General features: G+C 30.2%; 2 non-coding genes across 2 annotated transcripts; both read right to left on the reverse strand.

The window, feature by feature from the left end:
* Window positions 1-2817: 2817 nt before the first annotated feature.
* TRNAF-GAA (transfer RNA phenylalanine (anticodon GAA)) lies at window positions 2818-2890 on the reverse strand. Its single transcript has one exon. It is a non-coding gene; the product is annotated as a tRNA-Phe (tRNA).
* Window positions 2891-8848: 5958 nt separating this feature from the next.
* TRNAF-GAA (transfer RNA phenylalanine (anticodon GAA)) lies at window positions 8849-8921 on the reverse strand. The gene has a single exon. It is a non-coding gene; the product is annotated as a tRNA-Phe (tRNA).
* Between the last annotated feature and the right edge of the window lie 2027 nt (window positions 8922-10948).

Raw genomic sequence — 10948 nt, forward strand, 5'->3', positions numbered from 1 at the left:
AAGTCAAATTTTATGCCAATTTGATATTATTTACTATTCGATCTACAAACTTATTTTTTTATGCATAATTTTAAACTATAAAAACTTGAAGTTTAAACCTTTGAGTGATGATATAGCTATTAATATTTGATCTTTTGGAAATTTTGCTTGTGAATTTGTCAAAATTCACATACAATAAGAATATATTGAGTGAAGTTGTAACAATTGATTACAACCAAATTTGTAGTCAAACTTATATCCAAATAACTATAGGAATTAGCATGTAATTGAATGTGGATTTGGCAAATAAGAAGATCGGCAACGGTCGAAATTTTTTTCTTTTAGTTATGATTTAATTTGGTTCAAGTATAAACTTTTATTGAGCAATGAAATTCAACCATTTGATAATACCTTTTATATTTCTTATGAAATTTATGTAAAAAAAAAAAAAATAGTTTTCTAAAGACTAACATTTACAAATTATATAGAATGAGGAGTTTTTGGTGTGCTGTTGCAGGTAACCAAAAATAAAACCTATACTCCTAAAAATATATGTAGTAGTGCGAGTAATGATCGTTCCCACGGAGAGTATCTGACCTAATTTTATGCTATGTGAACAAGGAAGGGGGGGGGGGGGTTTAGTATAATGAAAACAATTTTAAAAAAAAAAACTAAGGAACAATTCAAATTAAAGTATCAAAATTAATCAAAAGAACAAACCTTGGTCTAAGTCAACATCCACCATCGGAATTTTACAACTGATAATCGATGCAAGTATATATCAATTCACATTTTGAATATTCACCATTGGAATAATTTTCCTATCTCTCTTTAGTCGTAGTTAACTAGAAAATAAGCGATTTAATAAACCCTAACTACTAAACAACCCAAGACAAGCGCTAAAGGTTTAATCTAGTAGCAACCTTAAGAATTAGAGAGATCGATGAAACTAAACAACACAAACACAAGCGGTTGCATTTAATTTAGTCGAGCGTTCTTCCTAAGATCTAATAATTTTTGAAGCAGCAAATCATTAAATCTTGGTTGCTTCACAAGTTAGAGAGATCAAACAATTACGGATTTGATATCTAACCTAGCAGTAGATTGCAACAAACAATAAACTCGTAGGCCTCCTAGTAATTAAACGAGACAATCAGGAAAATAGGCACAGAAGAACATCCAATATTCAAAGCATAAATTGAACAATAATAACAAATTAGATCTCACAGTTTTATTGATTCCCATGCTTCAGTTTCCTTCGACCAAGTATAAAAGTTTAGCCAAGTAGGGCCATGATGATTATGATGAAAACTCAAAGGAAAAAAATCAGAGAAGAGGGGAGAGAGAGGCATGTGTCCAATTCTGATTTCTCCTCCCCCTTTTACACGTTAATTCCCCCTTTCCCAAGCCTACAAAATCTCCTAAAAACATTCTTAAAAATAATATCCAAATCTAACTAATTAAGGAAAAATATTAAAAATAAAACAAAGTCCTAATATAACTAGGAAAGTGGTGTTTTTCAGCTGGAAATTTCGTGCATCAGATCTGGAAGCTTCTGAAAATAAACCCCATTAGATCTGCGTATTAGAATTGCAGGCAAAGGAACATTCCAGAACGTCAGCAGTGCAGGTGCAGCAACTTCAAGCCCAATTTCATCCTTGATGCAGCCTGTATCTCTCAAAACGCAAAACATGAAAGTTGTAGAGCTTTGTCTTGGTGTTCCATAGCATCTTTAATCATCTCAATTGGAGCTTGGATGAGAGAGTTATGCCCAGATTACGAAGCAATGTCAAAGCTGTCCAGAATCACCCAATTAGCTACATTTTGCACTTAACGCATCCATTTGCATCCTAAATCAAAATATAAGAATAATTAGTACATTTAGGCACCAAATAAATATAAAAGACTAAACATTAAGGGAGAAAAATATGACAATTTGCATTCTCATCAGTTTTTCACATAAACAAGCACTTAGAACTGTTTTCAGGTTGTCAAGAACAATTCAACTAGTACTTTATGATGTTCTCAATATAAACATCCAAGGTTTAAATTTTATCTCTCTTGTTGTAACTACCAATTTACTCACACGCACACACACAAAAACATTTTCATGTTGTCAAGAATCTCGTAACTCTGGTATAGTCTACTTTCCTTCATTAGAATAATCATAGTTTAAATCCCCCTCCATATTGTTATTATTATGGAATTATCAAAAAAGAAAAAGAAAAATGTTCAAATAATTTTGGTATAGTTTCATTTTTTTTATTGAGATAATCGTGGCTCAAATCACCATTCTTATTGTCATCACTAATAAATAATAATAAAGAAGTTTAAAGCTTGTATTGTTTATCCAAGAGTTAGGTCATTTTCAATATATACCACTGTCAGTTTCTAAAATAATAATAATAATAATAATAATAATAATCATGGTTCAAATCTCATTCCCTATTATTATTATTACTATGGAATTATTAAAAGAAAAAAAAAGTGTTCAAATAACACTAACAGTTGTTATTAAAAATCGCTTGGAGAACAACAAAAGCAAAGAGAAAAAAGTGTTCAAAAAACACTAAAGTTGTTATTAAAAAGCTAGCTTGGAGAATAATAATAATAATAATAATAATAATCATGGTTCAAATCTCATTCCCTAATATTATTATTATTATTACTATGAAATTATTAAAAAGAAAAAAGAAAAAAAAAAGTGTTCAAATAATGAAATAACACTAAAAGTTTTTATTAAAAATCGCTTAGAGAACAACAAAAGCAGAGAGAAAAAAATTGTTCAAAAAACACTCTAAAGTTGTTATTAAAAAGCTAGCCTGGAGAAGAACAAAATGCGGTGAGCGTGGATCGAACACGCGACCTTCAGATCTTCAGTCTGACGCTCTCCCAACTGAGCTATCCCCGCTGCTCACGCCCTGAAATGAACAATTAATTATATCTAAAACCGTATAATCAAATATTCACTAAGTGAATGGTTCCGTATATTCGGTGAAAATCAAACAAATATATTATGCCTTTCCTTCTTTTCTTTTCTTTTTTCGTTTTAACTTTTAAATATATTTTTTTGATTTGTGATAAGGAATAAAATGTCAAGGCCTTTTCTAACCATCAATTCATAAAAATTCTTTGACAACATTTGATGATATTGCTGCCATTAATCTTTGCTTACAATTGAAATTGTTCCTAACAATTGTTCTAAAACATTGGTTAACATATCACTATTAATAGAAAATTTTTCATGAAAGGTTGTATTCTTGGTGTTTGTGTTCCTTGCATTTTTTCAATCCTTCAATTTCTCTACGAATGTAATTTTTCTTTTCTTTTTCTATTTTTGTAAATTTAGTGAACGTGCCGCAATTTCTTGTTGCATATAACACTACAAAAAAAAATTTAAAAATAAAAAAGTCAAAATTTTTTTTTTTTGATAATTCGATAGTTGAAGGAAGGAGAATTTGAATCCTGGATATATTTGTTGAGGTAGTGCCAACAATTGAGCTACAAAACTTCAAACTTTTTTAATCACATCTTGCATGATTTGCCTAATTAACTAAATTAATTGGACTCTTTGGGACCAATTTGTAAGAGGGAAAAGAGAATATGTACTTTGTCCACATATGTCAATGGAAATAGAAAAGGTAATGCCTATTTTTTCTTTGTGATTTTTCTTTTAAACTTTATTCTATTTTAACAGATAAGAAGCAAAGTAGCTACCATTTTTTTCAAGAATGCATTGATTCCCTCCCTAGAGTCAAGTACTGAAACATTATATTGAATTATTTAATGAGCATCTACGACTACGATCTTGAAAAGACATGCAGCATTGTGTTTTTTTTTTTTTCTCATAATGTCTTTTTCATGAGTTCATCACTTTCTCAAAGTGATAAATTTTAGCAGCTTTGCCTTAAAGTCAAAAAGAAATTATCCAAAAAAAAAAAAAGAAAAAACCTATAATAAAAGAGTACAAAAGAAAATAGGTTGTTACTGAAAAATTCTGGATAGTGCAGGTGCTAACTTAGTTTCTCATTGTATTCATTGGAAAAGCATGACATTTGTATCCCCAAACGTTATTTTACATTTATGGATTTTTCTTTTTAACTTTAAGGCAAAAGGGAAATTTCTAATTTACATAAGGGGAAGATTTTCATCACAAAGGGGAACAAAAGCAATGGGGTCCTCATCAATTTGGAATCCATGAATTTCAAAGGTTAACCTTTAAACATCTTAGTTGTTGAGTGTTAAACTAAATTGCAGTGGTGTATTAGTATTGTTAGTGGGTAAAGGTTGCAATGTGGAGTTACTACACATGATTTATTTAGAGAGGTGCATTGAGATCCAAACCTATATTTATCCTAACATTGTTTGCAACATCATACACAAAATATACAAATTAATTATGGACTTGATCCAATTTTGTGGGGTGAGAGTTTGTGTGGTATAGACTTTAGGTTTTTCTACTACTTAATTATTTTTTAAAAAAAGATAAATATGAAATGTGAATCATAAGGGGGGATAGAAAATTCTAATCTTTTACTAGTATGAGTCCTAAAGAAATTTGGCACATACCTATTAATGATGCATTGGTGAAAATGGAAAAGTTTTCTTGCCTATTCCTGACAATTGTGACATCTTAATGTGGATGTATACAAACTTTATAACACTTATCTCAACACATTAACTCATCGTTTTTTCTTTTACTACCTCGGTCAATTTGGTTAACAAGAAATCACCTTATATTTCATAATATCCAAACTAAACCCAATGATCTGCTACAATTAACCAAATTGCAATTAATCATGCAATTGAGTTCACAAGATCATTGCCAAAGCTTCATCCAACTCCCCAAACTAAATTAATTTCATGAATTTCTCCCCCTTTCAATACTTTTTAGAGCTTTTCTTTCGGTTAAGACTTAAGAGCAATGGTGCTTCTTGATAGATTTATTGACTATGGAATGGATCACCACAATATTATATTGAGGAAACCAGGCTCTCAGCAAGACATATCTCAAGTTCTCAACTACAATGCCCAGGAAGGTGATAGATTGTTGTTTTCATGGAGAGGAGTGTTTGTACGTCATCCAAATCAGATTGTTTGGCAATCCAATTCTCGTTGTATTATGTGGACCAAGGAAAATCCATAGGACTTTTTGAAGATGTCAATGTTGAATATTACGATAGAAACAATGAATTTAAACTATGATTTTTTTTTTTATACAAGATAGAAATTATATTCTAACCTAATCTAAGTATATAGTATGTGAAACTCCCGACTCTTACTCCTTACATCACACAAGTACTTAATGGTCTTTTATAATTCTAAAACAGAGTTAATTATTTCTGTTTGATAGACAAATAAATATGATAGAATTTTAACTTATGTCATTCACTTTATATTGATTGATCTCTATCATTAGGCCAAAATACAAATTAGTTTATAACGTAGGTGGGTTTTGAATCCAAGATCTATTTGTTCTGAGACAAAATTTTTTATTTTGAGTTTCTCTTAATAATTATAAAAAAAAAATTAAAAGAATCATTTATTCATAAGGGGTAATTATTGGGTACTACTAGAGTACCATAAATGTGTATTCTTTTCTCTCACATAACTGTGAGTCTTACAAATTAAATTTATGATGGGACTCATAATTCATGTAAGGGGGAAGTATGCATTTATGGTACTTCTAAAGTATTTAATAATTTTCCATTCATAAGTTACAAGGTCAAAAAGGAATCAACTAGGGAATAACTACACTAACTAATTCTGTCGTAATGAAAATGACAAAAAACACGAAGTTATACAATGGGGCAAGCAAAGAAAAATTTTACTTTCCATGAACGTTCACAAGTATATACTAGTTTCAAAACTCTCTTATCCGTTTGTTCATATTTGAAACCAAAAGTCATTTAACAGACGGAACATATATAAAATTACATAGAGATCAACTAAACTCATTCACGTAATCAACTATTATCTAAATTAAACATAAGTTTAGGTCCTAATATATAACTTGTTTCCAATACGAAGAAATCAATCATTGGCATGTGGCTCACAATGGATTAAAGAATTAGTTGGTTCATACTTAGATAATTGAGAAAGACATGATAGTTGATACACATAAGTAAACTAATTAATTAAAAAAAAAAAAAAATATATATATATATATATATATATATATATATATATAGAATGAGGAGTCTCTTCACAGTTCACATCATCAACAGAACAATTTTGAGGATGAATACTATGCTGATCGACCCCATAAATTCTGAAGTTCTTGAAAATATTGATTATAGTAGCCCTATTTTTGCTCTTCCATTAAGCAAAAATATGCCTAGTTTTCACTCTGATGATTATTGGGACCTGTCCTTACTCCTTATCCAAGTCCAGCAACAAAATTCATGTATTAGGTGCATAACTGAAATCCTTCATGCCAACTATAGCTAGTTATTTCGGTTTTGGCTTATGTATAACTTTTTATTAAAGTTTTAATTTTTCTAGTTATAGTTGTACTTTTGTCTAGCTTATTTTAATTTTTAAGCCCAATAAACCGATAAAAATAAGCCCTCATAAACAAGCATTAGAAAAATAATAGTTTTCATTAGGAGAACAGGGTAGGAGGAGTCATTCTTCAAAGAAGATTGAGGAAAAAATTGGACAATTATGCCATTCAGAAGAAGTCTTTTACAGAAGGAAAGCCTGTTACGAGTAAGTGGAGAGGAAAGATCTCTAGAGATTCTTATCTCATTCCATTCCAGTGGCTTAGTGGCGAAAACTAAAAAATCCATGGTTTCCCGGTAGAACCCCACTTCACCCAAGTTGTTGCAAAACCAGAAAAAAGAAGCGGTTTTTCGCACAGCTTGCTCATAGTGCAGGTCCCACTTATATATCATATTTGGTCAAAGAAGCATCAGACAGGTTGGAGTTCTTACCTTCTTGGGACTTCATGGACCAAGATTTGCTTTCATTATATGGGCAAGATTGATCTAGTTTTTTAGATCATATAGATGTAGGAAAAGTATATGATTTTGATGAATTGGAAACATCTTTTTTCCATTTCTATTTACCTAGTTCATATCTTTGTTTCGTGTGTTCCCGAGAGAAATTTGAGCTCTTCAATCTTAGGATACCACCTAAATAACTAAGGCTAGAGAATCAAATAGGTCGAGAAGAAAGAGTCTGAGGTTGGGTTGGACGACATACATCTTGGTTGGTTCCACCACCACTAGAGATTGGACATATATATATAATTTGTTTTCTAAATAAAAAAAAAAAGAATTTTATTCTAAATATTATATAATAATCCATATATATATATATATATATATTATTAATAGCTGCAAGACCTAAACAGGGTGCAAAAAACCGAAAGCCTTTCTTTAAAGTTCCTCCCAGATACATGGCTTACATACACGGCTCAACATTCTTGGAAAACAATCGAATCAAGGGTCCGAAGGAGCATTGGTCATTCAGAGTCTGTTTGAATACCGCTTATTGTTAAAAACTAAAAATTGAAAACTGAAAACATTGTAGCAAAAGAATTTTCAAATGTGTGTATAGTGCTGTGAGACCTATTTTTAATGTTTTATTTTGTTGAAAAAAAAAGGTTTGTGGGTCTCGTGAATAGTGCACGGGACCCACTAAAGAAAAACACGTGCCGCTAGGAAGCGCAAAACGCACTTCTCAAACGCACACTCAATCTTGTAAACTAATCGAGACCGAAATTGAAAAAAGAGATACAAACAGAGAGTAATAACCAATCAATGAAGGAACATGAAACCATTTTGTTTCAATAGAGGTACAAGAAACGATTAGGGTTCAAATCCTCATTTCAATTATTATAACTATCAATTATTCAAAAAAAATAATGTCCTTGGCAAAATCAAATAGCACTAACTTGTTATAAAAAATAAGGAAGTATTTGTTATTGTTGAAAACTGAAAATACTGTACCAAAATAATGTTTAAATGTTTGAATAGTGCTGTAAGACCCATTTTTAATATTTTATTTTACTGGAAGAAAAAAAGGTTTGTGGGTGTCGTGAACAATGCACGAAACCCACTAAAGAAAAAAAGTGCCACTAGGAAGCGCAAAACGCACTTTCCAAACGCACACTCAATCTTGTAAACTAATCAAGACCGAAATTGAAAAAAGAGATACAAACATAGAAGAATAACCAATCGATGAAAGAACATGAAACCATTCTGTTTCAATAGAGGTACAAGAAACGATTGGGGTTCACATCCCCATTTCAATTATTATAACTATCAATTATTCCAAAAAAAAAAAAAAAATCACGTCCTTGGCAAGATCAAATGGCACTGCCTTGTTATAAAAAATAAGGAAGTACTTGTTATTATTATAACCATCAATTAAAAATAACTTGTTTCAAAAGAAAAGTTCACAAGTGGGCCCGGCAAGAAAGTACTTTTTCCTGTTTTGGTTGTTTTCAACTTTTTTTTTTTTTTTTGGCTGAACTATTAACTTGTTATTATTATATTGGTTTTTAAATATTTTTTTTTAAAAACTTGTTATTATTATATTAAAATAAAAGGATTAAAAAATATACCCAAAAAAAAAAAAAATCATGTCCTTGGCAAAATCAAATGGCACTGACTTGTTATAAAAAATAAGGAAGTACTTGTTATTATTATTATAACCATCAATTAAAAATAACTTGTTTCAAAAGAAAAGTTCACAAGTGGGCCTGGCTAGAAAGCACTTTTTCCTGTTTTGGTTGTTTTCAACTTTTTTTTTTTTTGGCTGAACTATTAACTTGTTATTATTATATTGGTTTCAAATATTTAAAAAAAAAAAAACTTGTTATTATTATATTAAAATAAAAGGATTAAAAAATATACAAAAATGCGGTGAGCGTGGATCGAACACGCGACCTTCAGATCTTCAGTCTGACGCTCTCCCAACTGAGCTATCCCCGCCTACGTGTTATTCACTGAACGGTTATATTATATCTAGTTTTTTTTCGAATATTCACAAAGTGAATGGTATATTCGATGAAAATCAAACAATATTTTATGCATTTTCCTTTTCTTTATTTCTTTTTAAATATTTCTTTTAGTTTGTGATAGGGAATAAAATGTCAAGGCCTTTTTCTAGACATCAATTATAAAATTCTTAGATAACGTTAATGATACTGCTGCCACCAAAGTTTGCTTCCAATTGACATTATTCCTAATAATTTTCTCTAAAAGAATGGTTAACACATGTTACACCTACACATCACAATTAATAGAAAAGAAGTTGATGAAAGGTTATATTCTTGGTGTTAGTGGTCCTTGCATTTTTTTTTTTTAAGTCCTTCAATTAATTTCTCTATGATTATCTTTTTTTCTCGTTTGTTGTTCTCTTTTTGTAAATTTATTGAACAGGCTGCAATATTTTGTTGCATATAACTCTATAACTATTGCGAATTTTATTTAAGTTTCCAAATCATTGATACAATTTGTTGTTATCATTTCTATACAAATTTAAATAATAATAAAAACCAATTTTTTGGAGATAATTTGATAGTTAAAAGGAGGAGGATTTGAACATTGGATATCTCAATTAGAAATATCAGGAGATGTCAAAAATAGTAAACTTTCACGTGTTAAACTACATAGAATTACAATGTTCTCAAACAAAAGGTGCCCTAATAAAAGAGAATTTGAACAAAACATGTAGGGCTACCATTTTCTTTCCTTTCTTTCTCTTTTTGTTTTTTTATATTTACTTTTTGCTGAATAGCTACCATTTTCTTTCAAGAATGCATTGATTCCCTCCCTAGAATCGAGTAAATGAAACATTATATTAAATTGTTTTAGCATCTATGATCTTGAAATGATATGCAGCATATATAGTGTTCGTATTTTCGCATTATATCTCTTTCATCACTTTTGAAATGTGATAAATCTTAGTAGCTTTGCCTTAAAAGTCAAACCTAAATTACGAAAAAAGAACCTATAATAAGTATTGTGCGATTAGTGAGCTCAAAAGTATTTATATAAAAAGAGTACAAAAGAAAAAAAGATGGTTACTGAAAAATTCAGGATAGTGCAGGTGCTAACTTAGGTCTCATTGAATTCTTAAGTGGCCAACTAGGCCTTATCTGCTAGAAAGAAACTTGGAAAAACATGACATTTGTATTCTCATTCGTTTTCGGTTTTTTTTTAATTAATTTATTTATTTTTTAAAATTTATATATATGTGTGTGTTTGTGTGGAGGGGCCTTGTAATAGGCAAAAGGGAATTTTCTGATTTTCATAAAGGGAGGATTTCCATCACAAAGGGGAACAAAAGCTATGGGGTCCTCATCATTTTGGAATCCATGAATTTGACTTCATATAGTTCATAACCAATTAGATGTCTAATGGAATGCTATTGTATAGGTAATTTAATTAGATTTCAAATAACCAAGGTCAACTGTTAAACGTCTTAATTATTGAGTGTCAAACCAAATTACAATGGTGTATTAGTATTGTTTTTTTTTTTTTTTTTTAATAGAGTTTTAGCTTATGATATTTGCTTCTGATGATTGTACTATTTTATCATTAGACCAATATATCAATCATTTTTATTTATATATATATATATATATATTCATACGGTTTAAATAAGAATTGCAATATGAGGATACTCTACATGATTTTATTTAGAGGTGCATTGAGATCCTAACATTATTGTTTGCAAGATCTAACGGGTCCCAGAGAAAATTGGCACAGACCTAAAAAATAGGTGAATTGGATGGGGAACATGGAAACCAAATCTCAAACATGTGAAAGATTCACATGAGGACACTAACCAAAGAAAAGAAAATAATAGAATGAGGAGGTGGTGTATTTAATTTTGAGCCACTAGGAGTCTAGGACACATGGGAACATTCTTGTCAGTTGTCACATTCAAATTCGATCAATATTTTAAATTCAAAGGAAATAGAAAATGCATTAGAGGTAACGAGTGGTTGGAT

Source organism: Quercus robur, chromosome 8 (genome assembly GCF_932294415.1).
Source record: "Quercus robur chromosome 8, dhQueRobu3.1, whole genome shotgun sequence".
Lineage (NCBI taxonomy): Eukaryota > Viridiplantae > Streptophyta > Magnoliopsida > Fagales > Fagaceae > Quercus > Quercus robur.